Consider the following 25609-nt stretch of genomic DNA (forward strand, 5'->3'; position numbering starts at 1 on the left):
CACATTGTGCATCTATTCTTACCACATCTAAAGAAACCCGGTGTTCTACAGGGTCACCATTGGTGAGCCTGGGAGTTAGTAGGGTTGTTTGTAGTTGGTTTTTTTTGTTTTTAAGTGACTAGGAGCAAGTACATTTTGTAGTGACTTATTCTTCCTGTAAATAAGAGAGGGTTTATTCAGTAAGATATCTCTCAAAATTTTATTATGGCCTAGTATTTTGTAGTTCCTAGTAATAAAGTATCTTATTTCCTTATGGGACAATTTAAATTTACAGATGAATGCCAGATCTCTCTATGGGGAATATTCTCCAGGATGCTTGACTTTATATTATATTAAATAAGATCTATTCTTCTTAAGAAACTCTGTGAGAGCTTTTTGTAAAATAGCCTCAGGGTACCTCTACCTCTAAAAGTATTCTGCATCTCTCTTCCACTTGTTGTTTGAACACATCTTCAAGGGAACAATCTTGCATGACCACATAAGTTGTCTCTTTGGGATGTTAAATTTCCAAGGTTTAAAATGAGCACTCTGGAAGTGGAGGTATGACTGGGTGGTCACAGGTTTAACATAATTTGAAGTGTGGATGGTAGTGCCAATGGCCTCCAGGGTCACACCCAAGAAGTAAATGCGCCTCCTATCATATGTGAAAATGAAAGAAAGATTAAAAGAATTAGAGATGAGAGAAGAAACAAAATGTTTTGCAGAAGAGTAGTTCCCATCCCAAATAATAAATAGGTCATCAATTTAATACCCATATAAGACCAGAGATGCACTGAGCTCACAACCCTACACATGTAGGTTCTCAAACTCTCCAATGTATAGGTTAGCATAACTCAATGCAAATCTGGTCCCCATGGCTGTCCCCATGACCTGCAGATAAAAAGTCTCTGAAAAAAGAGAATAATTGTGAAAAAGAATAAAAGAGATACATGACAGTAAAAAGGTTTCCTGCCCCTGTGTGAGATCCCTAGAGAGACGTGCTGCAATGCTATGAATCCCCAATTATGGGGAATATTGTTAGATAATGATTGAACATCCAATTTTAGAAAAGCATATGAATTCTTCCAAATGATGGTTTGGATAAGTTGTAAGAAATGCATATTATCTCTGAGGTGGGACCTCAAACCAGGGACATGAGGTTGTAGGTAAGAATCAACATAAAATGATAGGTTAGAGGTGAGTGAATTAATCCCAGAGATAATGTGGTGACCCGGGGGTGAACTGAGGGATTTGTGAATTTTGGGTAAATGATAATACACTGGAATAGTGGGAAAGGGTTGTGTAGTATCTTCTGGCTGCAGCACAGATGTTGTGCAGCTGCCACTGGCCACAGTCCGGTGGTGCAGAGAAGCAGTCCTTGCTTTTGTCAGTAAGTGATCTCCTGCAGCCTCCAATATAACATGACTGCTGTCACCGGCTGATTTTCAGAGGCTCAGGCAGGCTTGTGAGTGTAGTGTTGTAAGTATAGGGGATAGTGTGTAGGAGCCCCAGGGTGACCTGCCATTAATCCTGCTTTGGTGGCTTTTGTACTTGAGGAAGTGCAGTACCGCTTAGTACTGCGGGGATGGGGGGTGCAGTGCCAGTAGTACTTTGGGTGGGGAGTGTAGTGCCAGTACTACTGTGGGGGGTGGAGTGTGCAGTGCTGCTAGTACTGTGGGTGGGGAGTAGTGTTGGTAGTACTGTGGGGGTTTTAGTGCCGGTAGAATTGTGGGTAAAGGTGTAGTGTCTGCAGTACTTCAGTGCCATGGGGTAGTTGGAGGTACCATCTTAGCTGCTGCTGCTGTCTCTCCCCTCTGCAGTAGTAGCTAAATGGCATCACTCAGCATAAGAGCCCAGGCACATTTTCCCCAGCCAGCCACTCTCGCTCCAGACTGGCAGGCTGGGAGCCATCAGTACTGGGCCAGGATGATGCAGAGAGGCAGCAGTGGTACTTGATTTCAGAGGTGAGTAATGACTGTGACTTAAAGTAGGCTGGCTAGTGTCCGCCTACTTATCATTCAGTTGGGGGATAAATTTGAAACTTTCCCCCTACACTAGAGTGATTAGTTGGGAAAAATCAAGCAAGTTTGATTTTCCCAACTAGTTGGACAGACCATTTTTGGCCTTTTTTAGGCAAGTGGGAGCAAATGAATGATTATTGTTTGCTTCCACACACAATATCATTTCAACCAGCCAACTTGTTGTCCTAATGTATGGCCTGCTTTAGAAAGAGCAAGTAGCTGTGCACCTTGGTAAAACCATGCTGCACTGCAGGTGGGGCAGATGTATAATGTGCAGAGAGATTTAGATTTGGGAGGGGCGTGTCCAAACTTCCAAACTGAAATCTAAATTGCAGTGTAAAAATAAAGCAGTCCAGCATTTGTGGGCTACATGCAAAAGAAACCACTATTTACCCCACATGCAAAACAAATGTATGTATTTACACCACTTGCATTGCAGCATGGTTTGTCCAGGTACAGTTACAGTGCTGTCTATATTTTACTCTATTCCCAACTCTGAATCAGGCCCTAAATTCATAAGTACAAGGATGACAAGGGTCCCCTAGGTCATCAAAGTGCAGGTTTTGCTAATATTTTCCAAATGCTTTACACTAACATATAATTTAAATGGACCATTATCAGAGGAAGATCTTTTACATGATAGATGATAAATGCTTATCTGAAAATTATCATCCAAAAATTCCTGCAGAAATTAGGAAATGTTTAGATTGCCTATTTTCAACAGTTGAGCTGAATGAAGCTATAGCATCCTGACATCCGTTGAAAGCTCTGGATATGATGATTTCAGTGCATTATATTATAAAATGTTCAAAGATCAGCTTAGTCCTATGCTTCCTTAATCAAAAGTGGAGAAAGCTCAATGTTAAGAATAGGAAAATTGTTACTGCCATTTTATTATCATTATTTCGGAGGGCTGATTGCTGTCCATTTTTTGTTAGTTTTTATTTTTAGTAACCCTAGGATTGACAGACAAAAGTTATCCTGTATTCCTTTAGCTGTAAAAATGCAATAAAACTTTGCTTTCTACAATGAGGCGTGTTTTTATTTACTTAATTTAAAAAAATAATAATAAACAGTCATTGTTTTGTTATATTTTTCTCTAGTGCACTACAGATGCCAGCAAGCTCAGGTGTCAGAGGATGCTGCCATTTGTGGTTCCCAAGTGGAGGCATTCCCTTGCAGCTATTTTTGCACCCAACCACCATTTTTGTTCTGGGCACAAAACAAACTTTCATCAAGCCTCAAAAACTTAATGCATTACCTGACAACTCATTTCTGTTTATCAAATTCCAGAATCACCCACATAACCTATACAACCTCCATAAGCTTTTCTACCCCATTATCTCCCCTGTACACAGTTTACACATATCTTTATGTATGTTATCTTTCTACACTTACACAACCTACAGACCTTAGGACAACATTGCTTTGTGACTGGCTCATATAGAGCACCAAGAACCTTTGCATATGGCTTGACCATTTCAAGTATATAGTATTTATCTTCATGTATCAAAATCTATTTCTCTATAGATAATAATTTTGTGAGAAGGAATTTCTTAACTGTCTGTTATTTTCCAGTCATATTTTATTACTGTTCCCCATTGTAAAGCACACCTGAATATGTTGGTGCTATAAAAATAACTGTTAATTAATAAATAATAGTGGCTATGACCCCCAAACGATGGGTCTTCCCAGCCCTGGATGGTTAAGCCTTGTAGTGGCCAATAGAAAATAGGGGGGTGTACATGCTTTTTGTTCAACAATTTTTTTAAGTACCAGCATACACTTCAAATCCTAGGTCTGGTTATTAGGTTTGGGGGTGACCACAAGATTATTATTTTTAATTATTCAGTTTTTGTTAAATATAGAGTCACATACAGATTATAGGTATCTGTGTGGTGCTTGAAAACCACAGCCAATTGGTGGCGGGTTTGTGATGGGATAAGGGTTTAGAAACGGATAGGGAACAATTGCAGGTCCTTTCCTTTTTGGAGAGGGAGAAAAATAAAATATGTCAACAAAGTTGTTCAGCTGTTGCTACAAATAAAAGCAAGTGTTGGTGAAGGGATGCAGCAGTGGGCAGTCAGAGAAAGGGTTAATAGAAGAAAACCCAAGTGTATTTCTCATTAAGGAAACAAGTGATCTCATTAAAGTTGTGTGTAAAGCAGAATAAGATTTGCAAAGACAATTAAAGGGATAGTAACTGTGACTCATGCTGGTAGTTGTAGTACCACACCTGCAGTGTCAAGGAGAAAGGATTGCCATGTTGAGAATACTTTTGAAAGCAAAGTGTGACACAGTAAAACGAGAAAAAACTGTGTCCAGATAATCATGGGGAATAAAAAGAAGCACGCTATTAGAAAAGCAAGGTTACCTGCAAAGGTTTACCATCAAGCTGGAGAGTTGCAAATCCAGAACTGGAGTCTAAAGTCTGAAAATAAAACAAATAAGCAAGTGCAAGGAGATGATTGAAAGTTTTTGTATTTCCTCTGTGATATGATGGAGGATAAAGCTGGCCATACACCAGACCATCTTTCATCCAACTATTCAACTAGTTGGTTGGTTGGAATGAAAATCTGGTAATGCATGGGAGCAAATGACAATAAGCTTTTTGCTGCCAAACACTGGAAAACAGAAGAAAGCTGTTGTTCAAACAATTTTATTTTTAAATCAAACAGATTTAACCAACTTAGACAGAAAAAGATGTTGTAGCGCTCAACCTGCGTGAAAGCTAATATAATAATGGAGTGGTGTTCTCAATTAATCCTTCCTGTGATATAAGTCCAAATATATAGACCTGAAAGTGCCTGATAATAAAGTATATAAACTGGTAACCTACTTAGTTGGCTTATACTAAATCACATACAAGAATGGAGGTAGAGACAGTATGCTGTATGTTATACAATAATATGAAAATATGCCAATACAGATAATAAAAAATATATAGGTGATTTATTGAGTCATGCGCTACACCAAAGTAAGCCAGAAAAGATGCACATGCAGGATGGTAACAATGTCACTCAGTTCAAGATGTAAACCAAAGTGATGGGTGATTGATATCTGGACTGCAATTGGCAGTAAACCGGTGTATGGTTAGATGAGTGCTGTCCAAAAAATGAAGAAGGGGGAAGGAAAAGGAGGAAGGTAAATCTGCAAGCGGCATCCCGCTAAGGCTGTATCTAAGTGGAAAGTTGGAACATGGGTGCCCGGTGTGATCTTCTTAGGTCAGGGAGTATGGTGTGTACTGTAGGGGAGGAGAGGCTGCCTCACTCCAGCACGTATGTAACCCTCCGGCACAGCGCCGGATGGCGCCTGACTGAACAGGCTGCCTCCGGCGGATCACACCGAGGTGTGCGCTGTGGTCCCAGCAGGAGACAGCACGGCCCCACCGCTTGTTAGAGTAATGAGCGGTGGGGCCGTACTGTACTCTGAAACTCCTTGAGGAGGCTGAAATATTGAAAGAGTCAATGGTGAAAAAAGAGCATTAAAAAGATGAGCATCTTGCAGAGATAGAACAAATTTCTGATTTGCTGCAAAAGTGTGTGGTACTTTACTTCATCAGGAAGTGGAAATATTTAAATTATGGGTAAAGGTATATCAGAGTGATGCAGTGCACACACAAAGTGGCAGATTTAACTTTGGTGTTGAACGAAAAAGACTCTTTAATTGTGTCCACACAAGCAAAACTTGCAAAATGTAAATTAGAGACACATTATCTAAGTGAAAAGCTCCATGAATGCTCTGGGGGAAAAAGAGGAATATCTCCATAAACTGCAGAATCATGATCAGTGGGAAAGAGACAGGGATGCAAAAGTCATGAAGTATGTTCTGTGGAGCAAATACAGATGTTCCAGTCCAATTTGGCTACTTCCAGAGGGTATACAATCGGGAAGCCAGCTGCCTTAATACTGGCAGCCGGCTTCCCGACTGTCATATCCCGGCGAGGGATGAAATGCCGGCCGTCTAGATGTAGACATCTGACATTTCCCAGATGCCGGGAGACCGGCATCCCGATCGAAGGGATGCCGGGCGCCGTGAGCAGACAGCCACGGGGGGGAGGATTAGGTTTAGGGCACCCGGGGGGGTCTTAGGGTTAGGCACCCCCCCGGGAGGGTTAGGGCTAGGCTAGGGGGAGGGAGGGTTAGGGTTTGGCACCCCCGGGGGGGACTTAGGGTTAGGCAGTGGGAAAGGGGGGGGTTAGGGTTAGGCACTTAGAGGGGGGATTAGGGTTAGGCACTTGGGGGGGAGGTTAGGGTTAGGCACCCCTAAGGAGGGTTAGGGTTAGGGGGTTAGGTTAGTTAGTACTTACCTATCCACGATCGGGATTTCCAGCGATGTCGGGCTTCCACTGCCGGGAGCTCTGCTGTTGTCGGTCAGGTGCTGCCAGGAATCGAACCGCTGGCCATTCGGCCAGCGGTATTTCATACCGATTCCTTCCAGAGCAACTGTAGAGTGTCTTGCTGAAAGAAATACATTTGTAGAGAAAATTCTGCATGAAGTAGCAGAACAAAGTGAAGTTTTGGAGAAAGTACTATAAACTTTGAAAATTGTCTATCAAGTGCACATAAACAGTTGTACAATCTCCAGATAGATTTGAATGCCAGAGAACAAGATCTTGAGTGTAATATAAAAGTTGCAGAATCTGATATAGCTGAACAAAACTTGGGACTTGTTAAACTTGCAGACAGGGGTAAATGTAATAGGCTGCGGAGACATCGGCAAGTCCCATGCAAGATTGCCTGATGTGTTAAAGTAGCAGTCTTTTAGTAGGCAAAACCAGGTTCATTTTGCCTACTAGAAGACTGCTACTTTAAAACATTGGGCAGTTTCGCACGGGACTCGCTAATGTCTCAAAGTCGCAGCCTATTACATTTACCCTATGGAGAGCAATCTTCTGCAAGCACAGAACAAGTTGGAAATGGGAAACATTATCCATCTGGAAGAACAGTTCTCTGCAACTGTGGCAAATGCAGAAAAAGAAAAGAAATTGGACTACACTCTGGAATATGAATCTGGCCATGTTGATATGATTCATCCATTTTACTATTAATGAGTCAAAGCTGAAAAAAATTCCCCAAATAATATGTAATAGGAATTTAAATTGAAATGCCTTGCAGTGACCTACAGCTCCTTATTATATGTAAAAGTGTTCAATAGTTTCCAATTATAAAGCTGTACCTAAAGTTATTCATGTATTGGCTAGTCTTGAGAGGGTTTTTCCAATGATGTTGGTTTTTGGGATTATAATAATTTATATCAATAAGTCATTTCAGTAGGAAAATGTACCCCCTCTTCCCTTCTTCTGTACCTATTATTATGTGTTCCTTTATATAATAATAATAATAATAATAATAATAATAATAATAATAATAATAATAATAATAATAAGTAATAGAAAAAAAAGAGGAAGAAGAAGAAAACTTTGTGCATCACCTTTTCTTTGTAAACTGTGCTGGTACTTAATAAACCTGAGATTATATTAACATTTAAAAAGAAAAAAAATTGGGCTTTTTGGTTACATTTTTGTTTGATGTTAACAAAGGAGCAAAAGGTGTTTGATTTTTTTCTGAAAATTACTTGGAAGAAACCATGTAATTTGTGTGGGTACTGCGTCAAAATTTAATGTGGAATATGATGGACATCAACATAAAAAATGGGCTCAGCACATGGGTAAAAAAAAGTCTCAGCAGCAAGAAGGGTTTACAATAATTCCAGGTGCAAGAATCCCATAAATTTTTGAGACCCGGGACAATTAGCAGCTATTACTTTCTAAATTAAACTTATTGTTCGATATTAGCACCTCCAGTGTGCTTCAAGGTGTAATTTTGCATTTAGAGAGTAACTAGAATACAGAAAAACATGGTACTCATGTTCTCACACATTTAAAGAAAAGCATTAAGCAAAGTAAATATTTCAGTAAGAAGCAAACCACAAATCAGCTTCTTGCAAAATCCTTCCTATAGGTCTATTGCATTTCTTTTCATTATAAAAATCTGAACAACTGTCTTAAAATGGAGACATGCAGTAGATGTGCCTCTATTATACCAGCACTGTGATTAATGGGAAAGACATACAGAGACACAAAGGAGAAGGCAGAGGAAACTGGTGCAATACATAGCCGTGACAAAATCAGTACTGAGGTATGATGGATGGTTTCCACTGTAAACTCTCTCCATCGATTTTTATTTTATACAAGCTCAAAAAGATACATTTTACTTAGGAAAAAAAAAGAAAAATAACCAATGTGCAAAAGGTCACTGCCTGATTCTGGATAAGAGCAAGGGGTTACTGGTAAATAATTAATTTAGTCTGTATTAAGGTAAAAGTGTGTGGTTTGCTAGCTGCAGTCCTGAACTAAATGTATTGAAAAGTGTTTTTGAAACAAGTTTTGCCTGGGCATAAAAGTAACTGCATTCTTATCTAGTTTTTTTTATATCTTTTCTGGAGGAGTATCTATGAGAAGACAGCATACAGTACTGTAGATGGGCATTCATGATGTCTCCTTAAGTGGGAAAGGCAAGATCTACTGTATGATAAAGCTCAGTGTTCACGGGTTGATGCAAATTGCATTATTAAGTTGAATGGGTATGGTGTATGATGGCACTCAGCTGCAGTCTGTATCATTATGACACATCATTTCCCACTTTACAGACAGGTGTCTTATTTTATGCAGTAAACTATTGTCTTTGATCTCTTCACTTGCTACCTGTATTGAAACAGAGATAAATATATCAGCTGCTCATTTTTGAAATGTGAACACATGTGGTGCTCCCATTATAACTCAGAAAGGTCAATTAATAAAAATTGCCTCGGGAAAGGTTAATGAGTTCCAGTATTTGGAATGGTGCACTCTGATCAAGTTATTTATGATTAAAATATAAAAAATATTTTATTGGTATTTGTTACTCACAGACAATCTAATTTAACATAAATGTTTTTCAATATGTCATAACCCCCAAATGCACAGTATAATTTATTAGGTTTAGAAATATGTTTAAAAACAAGAATAAGATAGAAAAGAAAAAATAACAATAAAATTGAACAGAGGCTAAAATTGTTGAACATTGTTCTAATTTGTCCTCCCATATTACAATGTATGTGTTGAATCCTAACATTCCATGCCCAATGAATAAAATAAATACATACACTGATAACTGTATCTAATTCAGGTTTTAGCCTTCACAGTTTGCTTCATTTCACTAGTATCAGATGAACAAGTGAAATATTGTTAAGGTAGATTATTTTATGTTGATAATCCATATATTTAGTCTGGAACACTGGTCAGATTGTAAAATAAAGTGCAGTGTTATAACATAGGAAAGGTTTATAAAAACACTAGTCACAATATCCATGTAACTCAGTGTGATAAGAGGAGATTTGGAGAGAGATAAAGTACCAACCAGTCAGCTTCTAACTGTCATTTTTCAAACTGAGGGGCCCATTTATCAACAAGTTTTATCATATGCAACAAGTTTTTATTTTATCATATGCAATGAGAATTTACTGTGGGCGGTGCCAAAATTACAAGTGGGGTTAAAATTATTTTTTCGCAGCAGTGCAAAAGAAACAAAATAATTACATTGCCACTACCTACATTTATCTAAACTTTAGAGTATTCAAGTAACTGGCAAACAATACAGAGAGCATTCTAGTATAAAAAACAGACTATCCTAGTGACAGCCACACAATACAGAGAGCATCCCAGAGACTGCCATACAAAGCAGATATCATTCTAGAGACTACCATATAATGCATATATAATCCAAGTAACATTTGGAGGTGTACTCTACATGGAGGAGTAGAGAATGTAATTATTGTAAAGGAAAGGGGGGAACAAAAATGGTGACAAAGTGGAAATATACAAAAAGTGCATCACAGGTGAATATGGCTAGCTTTAACCCCTTTGTCATCAGAGTCCAATTCTTGCACCAAGCACAGACCGTGACAGTCCACTAACCTAGGTTACATACTGCCATCCATACACTACATACATGTACATTATAGGACAAAAACACTGGAAAGGTTGTCAGTGATATATATATATATATATATATATATATGTGTCTGTAATCAGTAACTGAATAACAAACTTGTCAGTCTCTCACTGCCTGGGTAACAGGTCAGAGGCCTGTGCTAAAGACTTCAGTTTTTTGAATGGGATGTTAGGTCCTTCCACTTTAAGATAGTGATTCATTTTGTTTAGAGAGATCCGGACAAGCCAGAATTTACAGTTATATGTTTTGTTTACTTTTGTGCTGCTATCAAAACTAGTGCAGAAATTTACCAAGGCCCTGGACTTGTGTACCACTACTTAGCTGCTGCATGGAATGCATGTAACCCCAGGGGATGGCACCCTTACCCTGATCTTGCCATAATTACATATATGTCACTGTAGTTTCATCATGCAGCCATCTGCGATGTATATTACTGGAAGCATTCTGATGGAAAACAACATCAGGTAGCCAAGTGTTGGCTGCCCAATATGCCTAACACAATTTTGAGCCATGTCTAGCACTATCTTCTTGGCATCAATACCTCTTCTAATCAACATGTCCTCCTAATCACCCAACATATCATGTCTCACACAATCTTCCACCACATTATCATATCACTATCATCACTATCAATTCGCCTAATTCACTTGCCTATGACCATATTATTCCCCACGGTAGTACCCCCAATTCATAATATGCCAAATAGATGCATATCTCACTGCATTGTTTACTTACTCACTGATGTCTGACTGGGCACACACTCTGGGCCTGATTCAGAGCCGCTCGTAAGCGGCCGCTCGTTCGCTCTGAGCGATGTTCACACAACTGTGCATGCTATGGGTCATAATGTGCATGCGCAAACCAGTTATTGTGGTCGGAAATCGTGCGCTCGCAAAACAGCGAGGGGCTGCTAATTTGATTGACAGAATGTACCGTTTGTGGGTGGTAACAGGGGAAGGTGCTTGAAAACGGGGGAGTGGAGATCCAAACGCAGGCGTGCCTAACGGTCAATAGGGCGTTTAATGGGAGTGCATAATTAGTAAAGGAGCGTCATCGACCACGTCACTTGGTTGTCTTGTAGCCTGAACTGCTCGCAGTGATAGCAGTAAGAAAAAGCTACCACAAGCACTGCAAGCAGTTCAGATGCCTTTCGATGTACCTGATTAATCTAATAAATACCGGAGATGAAGTGTGATGCGAACGGCAAAGGGCGTCTTTACAAAATAGCGAGCGCATTTTTCATTCGCTCGCTTAGACATAGAGGCATCAACAAACCGCAAAGAGCGAGCGCTCAATTTAAATAACCGGCCCCTCTTTTGGAATGACCGTCCGCAAATAGCGTCTGGCTCTGAATCAGGCCCTCAATACTGTAGTGTATGTCTATGCAGTAAAGGGGTTAATTCTGTTCAGCCTCTAATGTGATATATGAGGACTACAGATAATAGCAAAAAAGTCAATGTTGTTAACACTATGCCTATACATTTTAAAAAAATCTTAAAATCATTTGAGGGAGTGAGATATGAGGGAGAGAAAAAGTGAGGAGTGTTGAAAGAGAAACAGAGAGAAATGATAGGGTAATAAGGAGAGAGAGAGATGGAGGTATAAGAAGGAGAGAGAGGAAAAATGAAAAGGACAGAGATGATGGTTTAATGAGATGAGAAGGCAGGGTTATTAGGCAAAGAGACAGGGGATGAGGAGAAAGAGGGGGCTGAGGCAAAGAAAAAGAGGGAATGAAAAAGAGGAGAGAGATAAGGAAATAAGGCAGTGAGGCCACCATTTACTAACGAGTTTTATCACCAAAACGAGTGATAAATGTTACTGTGTATGATAAATGGTGCTCCAGCTAATCAGCTCCCAACTGTCATTTTTTTAACAGTTGACAGTTGGGAGCTGATTGGCTGAAGCACCATTTATCATACACAGTAAAATGTATCACTCGTTTTGGTGATAAAACTCGTTAGTAAATGAGGCTGAGTGAGAAGAGTGAAGATGGGTATGATGGAGAGAGAGATGAGAAGTAAAAGGCAAATAGAAGGGATGCAGAGGAGTGAGAGGGGCAAATGAGGCAGAGAGAGAGAAGAGGGGGAATGAAGAGAGGAGCTAGGAGGGATAATGAGGAGAGAAAGCAGGGGGAATGAGGCAGAGTAAGGAAGAGATAGAGGGGGCATGAAGCAGAGAGAGATGGGGGAATAAAGAGGAGAGAGAGTGACTGAGAAAGAGAGGGGGAGGGTGAATGAGGAGGTGAGATATAGAGAAAAAAAATATATATATTTATATAAATAGAGAGCGAGAGAGAGAGAGGATAAAGCAAGGGGTATGATTGAGGCAGAGAGAGAGATAAGGGGGATGAGGAGGGGAGGGGGTGAGGCATAGAGAAGGAAGTGGTATGAGGCAGAGAGAGATAAGGAGAGAATGAGTAGAGAGACAGAGAGGGGGCAATGAGGCAAAGAGGAGAGGAGGGATGAGCAAGAGCATAAGATGAGATAGAGGCAGGAGTGAATAGGGAATGAGACAGTGGGCTCTATTTACTACAATCTGCATTAAAATGCAGATTGTAATGTGATTTGAATTCTGAATTCAGGCAATATCACAGGGATTTATTTATGAAATATCCCTTGCAGGGACAGAGCTTGCGATAAAGCTCTGTCCCTGCCAATCCCCTCTGCAGCCTTTTCACTGTACTTTTTGGAAAGGTACAGTGAAAAGGTTCCGCGCATGCTGCTTTAACCTGTCACTCTTTTATTTTCCCAGAGATCTCACTCCTAAAACAGGCAAGCCAATCAGTAAAAACAGAGTGGCAGCTATAATGGGAAATCATCTGCCTGGCACCAAGAGGTCACTTTTGGAATGTGAAAATAGAGGAGAGAAAGTGAAAACACTGTGAGGCCTTGAAAAAAACCCATAAACAGTTTATGTGGTGTCAGGAGAGTCAGGCTCATCATGTAGGTGGAAAAGCAGATATATGTATCGCAGGTAGGTATGACATTTTGTGACTTGCAAAATATATAACATAAGCACATGATTTGCTGTGGATATAAACAAAGCACTATGAACACCTACTGTAGATCAACCTTTGACCTTATCTACCTCTCACTTCTGCCTATAAGTCTTTTCTCATACCAATACTACTTATGGAATTCCCTACATAGGTATTCAAATATGAGCCCGTATTCAATTAGTTTTGCATACGCGATAAAGTTTCGCTTGCCGGATTGTTCGCCTACAACGCGTATTTGAGCCGCGGAAACTTATCTTGCGTGTACCCGTGATTCGCCCTATTCAATTCCAAAAGACACGAAAACGGCGACATGCGATGTCAGAACAGACGAAAAGTGGTGTCAGAATCGGAGAAATCAGCCTGAACCCCAAAAAGAGATGCAGAAACACTGGGGATCAGTGCCCAATTAGCCCTAATACTACTGTTTGGGGTACTTAAGTTTGCAAAACTGCCACTTATTTGTGTCTTTGCACAAGTGGTGAAGTATAGCATAAAGCAGTATTTATGGGAGAAAACAAGTAGTCCTGTCAATTTGGGGTACCTGAAAATGGGTGCTAGCATATTCTAATGTCTCTAAAGTGCAGTTTTAAAAAATTGCAAATTTCCACCCTCATAAAAGCACCTGCAATCCCCAAAACACTTGACCCCTTCTTAGTGCACCCCCAGAACCTTATTTTGCTGGTTTGAGAACTTGTACCCTCACTTTGTGCTTTGTCACCCCATAATTCAAAGTACTTTTTTGGGGTGTTCTTAAGGTTTTTTTTAGGAATTTTTTGATGCAGTTGTCCATTGGGGGGCTGCTCCAAGGGTTCTCTGTGGTTTCCCCACCTTTGCACCCTCAAACAAAAAATTTGCACTTCTTTTCTCCAGCTATTAAGAGGCAAATCTTTTTCGCCTACTACATTGCATTGACTTTCCGCATATGCGAAGAGCGGATGGAATTGAATACGGAGATAAGTTTTCACCTGGCCAAAAGTTGCAATCGGCGATACTTTTTCATGGATCTCGGCTTTTCGCTTCTAATTGAATATGGGCCATGGTGTGCATACCCCCTAAACCCTGCACATACTGTATCATAACTAAGCACAAATATCAGTAGTGTACCACAGAGTGGGACTGTGCAGCAGTGATGTCACAGGCATTCAGTCCAGTGCTGCTATGTCATTGGCTGGCCCCCAAGAAGAGCACCTATGAGTGAAGAGCTGAGGTGCAGATGGAGCATGACAGAGCAGTGATCTAGGAGCAGATAAATGGACTGTGGGCCTGATTCAGCAAGGATCACTATTGCGATCGCAGCTCCATAATCGCACGCAGGACTGCTGTGACAATATGCTAATGAATGCAATTGCAATGCCGTCGCACTGCCAGCATAGAGACGCCCACTGCCTTCCACTACTAATACTTTGCAAACCTTCACAAGCATTGGTAACATTGAGTACCATCGGACCCTCATGCAGATTCACAGCAGCCCTGACCTTACTTAGAAATTGCTAACTTCATGCACGAAGAGTACTCAAGCTGCGTATGCAATCATAATGGCTAATTTATTGCCGCCCATGCAAAGCCATTCAAATAGTCAGGCACATCTGCTTTTCTCCGACCAACCCTCAAACGCTCACTTCCTGTCAATCACTCTGCAATGGTTCTGCACATGCGCAGTACACAACAATTGGTCATCTGCGTGTATAATCGCAATAGCGATCCATTATGAATCAGGCCCTGTGTCTGGAAGGGAAAAGGTTCACACAGGTGAGCTGTTTGTGTCCTGGAGGAGCTTCATGCAGCAGGTGATTGGTCTGTGTCTGGGGGGAATGGCAACTGTTTAACAAACACAACCTTTATCAAGACCAAGATATGATTCGTTACCACTCCAATCAGACTCTCCGACAGCCTTCAAATCTTTAAAAGCTCCCTAAAAACACTTCTTTTACTAGAGCTTACCCTACTCCCACCAATACTACTATCTCTAGTGCATCCTTAAAACTGCACTAGTCTTCACTCTAAACCAAACTCGCTATGTCTGCTGTGCTTTCCTTCAAAATGATTGTAAGCTCTATCATGAACCAACAATTTATATTTATTTTGCCTACCTTGTATGCCCTTTTATTATGTATGTCCTGTTTTTCCAACAGTCCTTAGCAGAATAGTAATATGGTGCCTTACAGATAAAAAACAATAATAATAATAATTTTAATTTGCCCAGTCATCTGCCCAACAGCTTCTATGACAGCCAACATTTTCTTGTGGTCAGAGCCTTTAGTTCAGTGAAAATTGGAAAAGACCAGGGCTACAGGCAGTCACTAGGGCACCATTTGCTGGCCCCAACCAATAAAGTAATGTTACAATGAGGGGGCTGGGCAACTGTTACCAGGGGGAGAAGTTGGTCACCCAGAGTGTCATTAGGATTCTCCAAGCAGCTCTGCGGCAGCTTGCCACTGGGGCTAGCGGGGAGATGAGCACCCAGAGTGTCCTGAGAATGCTTCAGATGAGTTTGCCGTGGCTTGTTTCCAGACTAGGGGAGAGCTGAGTGTTTGTAACATCCAAAGGATGATGCAAGCAGCTGCTTTCTAGGTTGCTGTTCTAAGTACCCTGCAAGCCAAATTGTGTTTCAACAGGGCAGCACCAGTGCCTCCCTCTAGGCTCTAAACCCTCAGCAGCAGCACTGCTCATCCACCTCTAGTTAAGGGTCTGGAAAAGACCAATATAAGTAGTAGGTACAGATCAGCATAGTCACTGCAACATTTTCTGTCAATTGATCTTTGCGAAAGAACAGCCAATTTTGTATAGGTACAAAGTTCTTACTATACAATCTTCAAGTTTGACTTTTCCTTTGCTATTACTGTAGTTACACATTTGCATTTCATCAACTCAACAGTCTAGGACTACAGCTGTGATGTGTGGATGGGGTAATACCGGGAACACTTAGGCCAAATTTCATTGTATAAGAAAATTCATGGCCAAACGCAGAATGGGCCAAATATTTTGTGGAATATATTTGAAAATGTCACTTTTCTCTAGTGTCAGGAAACTGTGGGAGGAAAAAATATTACATAGATTGTTGGCTAACTGAAACAATTTTATTAGTGTTTTAATTTTAATATTGATTATTATTATTATTTATTATTATTACTAGTATTAGTAGTAGCAGTAGTTACTATTGTTGTTATTATTATTGTTATTATTATTATTATTATTATTATTACTGTTGTTTGAAAATTCTCTAATAAAGTGAAATTTTATTAACAATACAGTACACTAACCAGCAGAAATAATGTGGTAGTTTTTTATTAATCAGTTATTTATTTGTTTCATTATTATTTTGTAGCTGCATATTATACATCTTCTCCAGCTTCAGTAGATGGACAGCATAGGGCTGTTTTGCTAAATTATTACTGTTGGGACGCTACACCACTCATCACCACTTATCACAGCTCATTGCACTACATTGGAGGATTTAAACTTGACATGGATCACCAAGTATAGCTTTTCTATAGCTATTTAGTAAATTACCTCCTAGTGTGATGCAGTGAGCATCGATTAGTGGCAATTATGAATTATTAGTATGAGGATACCATTCAAACTGGTGCTATGGTTATCTTTTGCATCAGCCTGCCTTTATAAATAAGCTTTTTATTATTTTCTATGAGTTTTCTCTTAATCTTATAACAAGAAAACAGAAATAACTTCACCTTTACAAAGTATATATATTATGCGATTCTGTTAGCTAACATGCTGATGACTTCTGGTCAAACTAAGGGCCTCATTCAGCAAGCTATTTCTAAAGGGTATGCAGATGGCCAATTGTTGTGTACTGCGCATGCATATGCATCGCAGTGTGTGTGCACGAAGGCCCACTGTGATTGCACTGCGATCACAGAGGCCACGTAGAGCCATCATAGAATGGTTGACAGGCAGTGAATGTTTGGGGGTGGTGACGAGGGGGTGGTCAGATAAAAGCTGGTATGTCTGTCCGTTTGAACGCCGTTGCATGGGTGTTGACAAATTAGCCACTGCGATTGGATACTCAGCTTGAGTACTCAATGCGTGCAACGAGGCTAGAAATTTAGAGGTAAGGTCAGGGCTGCTGTAATTCTGCATGAGGGGTCGATGGTACTCGATGTTTCTGATGTTTGAGGAAGCTTGCAAGGTATTACGGATGTGAGAGAGGGGAAGTGGGCATCTGCATGTTGTCCGTGCTAGTGCTTTGTGATTGCAGGCATTAGCATAGTTTCGCAGCAGACCTGCGTGCACGATTGCAGCCGTGAACGCATCAGTGATCCTTGCTGAATGAGGCCCTAAATACAAATCTACTGTGTAGTTTACATTTATATACCACATAAAAATATATCTCACTGATACCGCTTTAGTGAGCATTACCAAATAGTTTTACAGTAGGGCCATTCTTTTGTCATTGAGTTCTTCAACCTAGTGTTCACAATTTACAGTGAACTAAAGGTTTCTGGAATTTAATTCAAAATAAACCAACACATAAAGAGAAACTGAATGAGATTGCAAAAATAATATATTGCTGAGCTTCCATTGACATTTAAATCTGTAATGGAGCGTACACACGGTCAGATTTGTCAGACTTGTCAGATTTGTCAGATGAACGACTGAACGATTGAACGATTTGAACGATTTTACCAAAGTTTTGAACGATTGAACGATTTTTGACTGCATTAAAATGAATTTAATCGTCCAAGTCTGACTGCAAACACATCAGATGTCAGAAATCGTTATCTGACCATCGGGAACGCGCATCGTTGATCGTCCATCGTTCAGGCATGTCAGATATGAACGATTTTCCTTCAGATATGAACGACTGAACGATTTTTAAATCGTTATCGTTCATATCTGAAGGAAAAATCTGATCGTGTGTATGCACCATAAGAGTGCAAAGTTCAAATGATTCATGGTAGGTGGAAATGTAGTAGTCAAAACTATTTATTTCACTGATTCATAATCGGGAAAACTGAAAAAAATGTTTGGTAAATAAATGTGCAAAACAAAATGTTGTTGGATCAAAAAAAGAGTTTTGAATGATATATGCACCTGTGAATGATGCTCTGTAACACAGTATAGTTTATGATATTACAGTATTAATAAATACATGCAACAATATTTATTTTTCAAATGTATTACAAAAGTAATTTTATTAAATTTTTAAAAAAATGTACGAGGTGATCTAGGCTTCCTTGTGGCAAGTGGTATCCAAATCCGCTAGTTTACTCTATGCCTTTGTATACCCACCAGTTCTGAGTTAAGCTCCTTTGACTGCACTTGATGTGCCATGTACCGTATGTGACCGTTTCCATGGATCTTTGTCTTACTGCATTGTTCTCCGAGGGTCTCTTTGTAACTCTACAAGCCAAACATCAGTATTTGAGAGATGACACTAGCATATGTAAGAATGAAATCCTGAACTAGGGCACATATTTGGCTTTCTAGCCCTAATGAGGGGCACACCTCTGTGGACTGTTTTGTGTATGGCAATGCACACACCAGTGGTATTTGTATTTGACTTATTCACAAATCCAGTGGCTTAACCAGTAGTGTAGTTTTTTGATAAGTGAGGGTAAGCCGTACTCACTTTTAGATTGTTAGAGGTATGAATCAGAGCTTTTAGTGGAGCGGGGTTGGGACAGCTCACCAGCTGATGACTGTCTTCTATGTGTGGGGAGCGGTGCAGGGTGCAGGAACAGCAGTATATCAGGTTAAAGCAGCAGGTGTCTTGGAGTTAAGGGGGAGACGTCCATCTCCCGCTATGTTGATCTACACACATGAATCAAGATAGCACCATGAATGCACAGTAGTAACTCTGGCAGTCATCTTGGTAAAGGTATGAAGCATCATCTCTGGAGGAGCCATATTGGAGAATGCGTAGTAACTCTCTCCCTATCCAAACACCACCCTCGCTACAAGTTTCTCCATGTTACTGTACATAAACTCACAAATGAAGCTTTCATGTAGCAACCTGTAAGAAATATGAGGTAAGACACATAAAAGAACATCAACATATCTAACTACTTTGGCTTGACCTTCTTGATAGGTACATCAGCAAGACTCCTCATTCTTACAGCAAATGCCTTGGCAACAGTCTCTTGACTCACAAATGTTGGACTGCTGTCACTGTCACAATTCTTGATGTCTTTTGTACTTTTGATTTCCAAATCCTGCAAAGTCTGTTTCCTACATTGGTCTTCCACTCACACCAATCAGTCTTTGACTTTGGCTCACGAATATCTAAAGGTTCACTAAATGCTATATTTGCAAATTCCTCATCATCTTTTTGGTGGCTTGCCAACATTAGGTCTAGCAGACAATCTTTCTGTGTTTGAATTTCCACACTAAAAGTCTTTGGTTCAGATATAGCTTCAGCTACAGGCGTGTCCAGTGACACATACTTTTTCTGCATGTCAAAGTCCTGCTTTTTTTGAACTTGTTATGTCTCTTTAAATACAACATCCCTTCACTTTACAAGTTTGCTTGTAATTGGATTCCACAATCTTTAGCCTTTACTGTGATTGCAATAGCATTGTGCACTTAATTGATTTTGAATCCAACTTGCATCTTCTCTCTTTTAGTTTATGGACATAAGCAGTACTTCCAAAAGTTCTTAGAAGTTTCACACTTGGCTCCTGGAAAGCCTTGTTAAAATAGAAAATAAGGTAACTTTCATCTTCTATAGTACCATATGTAAAGTATAATGCCAACAAATAATAATTCATTGTAGCATTGAAGTTGTTTTTTGGGGTGGCTTGTATATTGCCAATTTCTGGTCCTCTCACACTCCTCACAAATTACTGTTTTTTGTTAAGTCAGCACAATTCCACCCAACAGTCTTTTGTATGGCTGCCTCCTTCCATGTTTAGAAACTTTTGTCTCCAGGAGGGACAGGTAAAATCCCAGAAAAAAATCTCAGACTACCATTACATCCCTCATAGTACCACCTTCCATTGGGTTTAATTTTGTTCAATAAGAACCTCTAATATCAAATTAAAGATAGTGTGGCAGACCCTGAGAGATGCTTCCTTTTTGTAATGTTAACTCTTTATGATTCCCTCTACACTTTGGCTGTTATTTATGCCCTCACTGGCCCTAATGCAGGTTTCTTCTCTAAGCTCTATGCGCAGTTACAAGACTAGGCAGAGGAGGAACTTATAGTAGGGGAAGACTTTAATTGTGTACAATCTTATGGCCTAGATAGGTCAGCAGCAGCATGTGGTGGTGATACACTCTCTCTAGATCCATAATTCATATATATACCCATTTATATACTCTGTATGTATATTCTTAGTGGGATCCTGGCTCCAATTTCCCATTCAAAGATGGCCGATGACATTACAGCAGATGGAGGATATCTTCTAAGATGGCCGACAAACCAGAAGTCCATGCATTCCATTGTGTGCTCAAGATTCAGGAAGTGCCCCATTGACAAGGAAGTAGAGATCTGGCTTATTGCGTTCACTGCTGGGAGAGGCACTGTGAATATAATTGAAAGGGCACTGTTAATGGAGAACTTGTGACACAAATATGGTTATGTTGATGGCCAGGGTTTCTAAAATTGCCATCACCGGAAGTTAGAGTGACGCACTTCCAGTCCGGTGTGTATTAATTATCTTTTATGATTGTCCCTGCCATTCCTGTTACACTACCTTGAGGAAGGGAGAGGCCACTCCTGAAATGCGTAGGTGAAGTGTGACAGGAGAGTACTCCATACTAGGAATTGACTAGAGTAGCCCCTGCTAAGGAACCTGGAAGAGGTTGTTGTAGCAATAAGCTTAATGATTAAATACATACACTCATCTGGAGACCTCATCTTATAACATCTATGGGCCCTTATGAGAGGGATTTTTGGTAATTCCCCATTGTTTATCATAGTAATATGCAAAATTAATTTGGAATGTTTTTAGGAGTGTGTATTATGCTAAATACACTATTTTTATTGCCAAATGTGGATAATTAAAATTCATGTCTAAATAAATTTTATGTTGCTATGTTACACGATGTCAGCTGCTATGTGTATGTCTTACATGTGACGAATCACTATCATCTGTGAAAGATCTAACTATTCGTGGGACCATACTTTGTTATATTAAGAGAAGTATTCTTTTTTAATCACTTAACTGTGTGGCACTAGCGCATCTTGGTTATCAGTATTTTGTGCATGTTTGAGTGGCTACAAGGGTATAGCCTATTTCTAGCTTCTAGGTTGCTGCTTTATTTTGTGTCAGAGCATCCAAGGCCACTTCAGTAACCATTATATATACAATTTTTAATTATGTAGACGATAATGTGGAACATGTGGATGATAGAAATTTGTTCTGGGCCGGTAATGGAATATGTGTCCAGGAAGCTTAAGTTATTGGTCTCCCATCTGGAGGTTTTTAGTAAAAATGAGCAGGTTCGGTTCTCAGAGAACTGAACCCACCAGAATTTGGCAGATCCGAGTCGGATCCAAGCAGACTCAGAGTTTCCTGCCTGACTTAGATCTTGAAACGAGGCAAAACCATAGAGTCGGAAATCTCACGGTTTGCGAGCTTATGTCTCTATGATCAATGTAGTATATAGGGACTATGCAGCGGATGTCATTTCATTCCAGCTGTGGAGACTTAACAGGGAGGGTGGGTAGTGTAGGGCTGGGAGAGTGGTGCTGTGCTGTCTGCTGTGTCCTTTGTCCTGGGCTGGTGCACTGCTGATCCATTCTGGGCTGGTGCTGCTGAGTGCTGATCCATTCTGGGCTGGTGCTCTGCTGTCTGCTGTGTCCTGGGCTGGTGCAGAATACATCTGGGCTGGTGCTGCGTCCATCTAGGCCCAAGTTGTGGACAAAAAAAAAAATATATATATATATATATATATTGTAAAAAAATAAAAGTGTCTTTTAGTGTAATATTTTTCTATGTGTGTGTGCATGTTAGGCTTAACCGCACAAGATCCAGCCAGCAATGTAAGTTGCAACCTAGTGCTGCTCGACTCCAGTCGTGATCAATCGCTGCTCTGGGCCCAAGTTCTTGAGCATACAAAAAATAAAACTCAATTGTCTTTTTTTTTTATCTTTAACTTTAAAAGTCTGTGTGTGTGCATGTATCCAGCCAGCAACGCAAGTTGCAACCTAGTGCTGCCCCACTCCAATCGTGATCAATCACTGCTCTGGGCCCAAGTTCTTGAGCATAAAAAATTTAAATCAATTGTCTTTTTTTGATCTTTTACTGTCTGTGTATGTGCATGTATCCAGCCAGCAATGCAAGTTGCAACCTAGTGCTGCCCCACTCCAGTTGTGATCAATCACTGCTCTGGGCCCAAGTTCTTGAGCATAAAAAAAATTAAAATCAATTGTCTTTTTTTATCTTTTACTGTCTGTGTGATTGCGTGTATCCAGCCAGCACTGCAAGTTGTAACCTAGTGCTGCCCCACTCCAGTCGTGATCAATCGGTGCTGTGGGCCCTGGTTTTGAGGCTGAAAAAAAATAAAAATCAATTGTCTTTTTTTGTCTAATATTTTTGTGTGGGCGCATGACTGGACATGTGTGAAATTTGTAACCTCACCTTGGCTACACTATTGGTGCTTGTGACACTGCTTCAAGACTACAGAAAATATGGAGGGCTGTCACATGACAGGAGAGCAAGGCCAAGAAACACATGTTGTAGCTGCCACCAGCAGTGCAAGGCAGTCAATGTCCTCTATGAAGGCCCATGCCCCAGGGTTTAAATTGTGTCATTGGTATGGTAAGGCAAGTTTTACTGAAGTTAAGAAAAAAAACTTGAAAGGATATTCGCCTTTAGTTAAACAAAAAATTGGCAATATGTCATTCACTACATGAAGTGGCAAGGAAAGGATAAGGCCTTGGCCTTTCTTTATGAAGACTGCTGATTCTGATAGCCCTTCTGCTTGTAGTAGTAGTGGTGGTGGTCCGATTAAAAATGTGAAAGTTGTTAAGACAGCTCCAGAAAAACCAACTGTGTATCCTGAGAAGTCAAAATCACAAATCCCCGAGGAGAGTACAAGTGTGTCTGCGGTTGCCATGTGTGAGCTAGACCTAAATACTAGTGTACTGGAGGATCTTCCAAGTTCCAACATTTGTGTGCCCTCTGTAAATGTGGGGAAGGGTAGACAACAACTTGCAGACATAGGTATTGGAATAGGGATATAGTTGTTCTTGTTTGCACTTTAATTTCCACAGCTCAGAATTGGTAAAGTAAAGTTGGGTGGGTATATGAGTGCTGGTGTAAGAATATACAATTTCTGCCTATGAGTCTAAAATATGTTGGTAGATGATGGTGCGATTGCTACTGAAGTCAAAATAAATAATTGGATAATAGTGAATGCAAAAAAAAAATTGAAAAAAATAAAAAAATATTAAAAAATGAAAAAATAAATAAATAAATAAAAACATAATGAAAGTTCAGAAATAAATAATTAATAAAAAGCAGTGAGAAAATGAAAGAAGGAAAAAAAGAAAGGAGTCAAGGAAAGAGATTGGCATACAAAAATATTAAAATAATGTTAAAATAATGTTTATAGTCTTAATAGACTATTCAGAGGTGTGACAGTTCTGTAAGTAGCCCAGTTGGATCCACTCTGATGCAATCCTAGTGCCACCTAACTCACCCTGAGTACCTTTGTGTAATAGTAGACTTCAGCTGCGGACTCCCGTCGGAGCCGTGAGCAGGTGACATGCCGGGTTGGCGCCGCTTGATGACGTAGCGTGCCGGGGGATGTTCGGTGGACTGGTAGTGGTGGATGCAGTGTTGTTCTCCGGGCACTTCCTCAGACTCTCTAATGTGTTTCAGACCTCCAAGGGTCCTTTGTCAAGACGTAGTCATTGAGGATGCTTCTGTGGAATTGCATATGGAGGAGGATATTTTGGTAGTTTAAGGCGCTAATGATGATGAGGATGTTGATGATGAAGATGTTGATGATGAGGTTGTTGATGCGAAGGATGTCCTTTGTGTAAGTAAGGCAACAGCTGTTGCACATGAATTGAAAAAGCCAAAGCCCATTGTTGTCATGCCAGGACAAAAGACAAAAAAAATCTACTTCTCACGTGTGGAATTATTTCCACCCTGATCTGGACAACAGTTGTCAAGCCATATGTGACCATTGCCATGCAAGAGTGAGTAGAAGGAGGGACCTAAACCATCTAGGAACCTCCTCCTTGTTACGTCACCTGGAGCGCATTGCTCAAATATTAAAGTGTTTGGCACCAAGTTCCAAAACTCAAAAAGTAACAAGTCCTGTATCACCTACATCATCAACATCCTCATTTGTCATCGGAAGTAGTCCTGCTGCATCCAATGTTGGTATTCAAACCATGATTGACTCCTTTTCTATCCATGATTCCTTAGAAGGATCCTTGTCGACTACACCTGTTGCCGCTGCTGTTGCTGTGACTGGATCTTAATCCCAGAAGGGGACCAGGAGGAAGACTACTTGTAGCGTATCCTCCAAAAAACAATTAACGGTCAAACAATCGTTTGCAAAGTCAAACAAGTTTGACAGCAACCACCCAGTTGCACAGCAGATTACTGACACCATAACAACTATGCCGGTATTAGATGTGTGTCCAGTATCCACCATTACTGCAGTGGGTTTTGAACAGGTAATTGAGGTCCTGTGTCCTCGCTACCAGATCCCTTCTAGTTTCCACTTCGCTAGATCAGCAATTCCAAGTCTGTACAAGGACATTAAAAAAAATCCTTACTAATGTCCTCAGAAATGCTGTTGTACCCACTGTCTACTTGACCACTGATATGTGGACAAGTGGGACAGGGCAAACTAAGGTTTACATGACTGTGACAGCCCACTGGGTAGGTGTATTGCCTACAACAGCAGCAGCAACATCTACCAAAAGACAGCTGATACAGAGGTAGGCTACTCTCTGCATCACCGGTTTCACTAAGAGGCATACCGCTGAGAACCTTTTAGAAAAACTCAGGGAAATCATTGCTAAATGGTGGGATTTGTGATTTCGGACAATGCCAGCAATATTGTGAGAGCATTACATGTTAACCAATTCAAACACGTCCCATGTTTTGCTCACACAATTAGGTTGGTGGTGCAATGTTGTTTAAAATCTGACAATCTCGTGCAGGAGATGCTCTCGGTGGCCTGCAAAATATCCGGACATTTTAGACATTTGGCTACCGCTTGTCGAAGATTGCATGACCAACAGGTATTGTTAAATTTGCCCTGCCATCAGCTGAAGCAAGAGGTAGTACCTCTGTGGAATTCTACCCTCTATATATGCTTCAGCGGATGGAGGAACTGCAAAAGGCCATCCACGGCTATACAGCAGACTATGACATAGGCTGTGGAGGGGGAATGCACCTTACTCAAGCGCATTGGAGAATAATTTCTGTGTTGTGCAAGGTTCTCAAACCCTTTGAACTTGCCACACGTGAAGTTAGTTCAGACACTGCCAGCTTGAGTCAGGTCATTCCCCTCATCAGACTTTTGCAAATACAGCTGGATAAACTGAAGGAGGAGGTGAAATGGAGTAATTGTGCAAAGTATGTTGGACTGGTGGAACAAGCCCTTTATTCACTTAACCAGGATCCACGAGTCGCCAATCTTTTGAAATTTGAAACATATATTTTGGCGACCATTCTGGATCCTAG

General features: G+C 40.4%; 1 long non-coding RNA gene across 1 annotated transcript in view; it reads left to right on the plus strand.

The window, feature by feature from the left end:
- Nucleotides 1-20945, plus strand: part of LOC148479688 (uncharacterized) — a 30605-nt gene extending 9660 nt beyond the window's left edge. Inside the window, exons 2-4 of the long non-coding RNA XR_015871983.1 lie at nt 12746-12967; nt 19577-19660; nt 20290-20945. This is a non-coding gene — a long non-coding RNA (uncharacterized LOC148479688). The remainder of the gene's footprint in view (nt 1-12745; nt 12968-19576; nt 19661-20289) is intronic.
- The last annotated feature ends 4664 nt before the right edge of the window (nt 20946-25609 follow it).

Source organism: Taudactylus pleione, unplaced genomic scaffold (assembly GCF_031769625.1).
Source record: "Taudactylus pleione unplaced genomic scaffold, aTauple2 ptg000615l, whole genome shotgun sequence".
Lineage (NCBI taxonomy): Eukaryota > Metazoa > Chordata > Amphibia > Anura > Myobatrachidae > Taudactylus > Taudactylus pleione.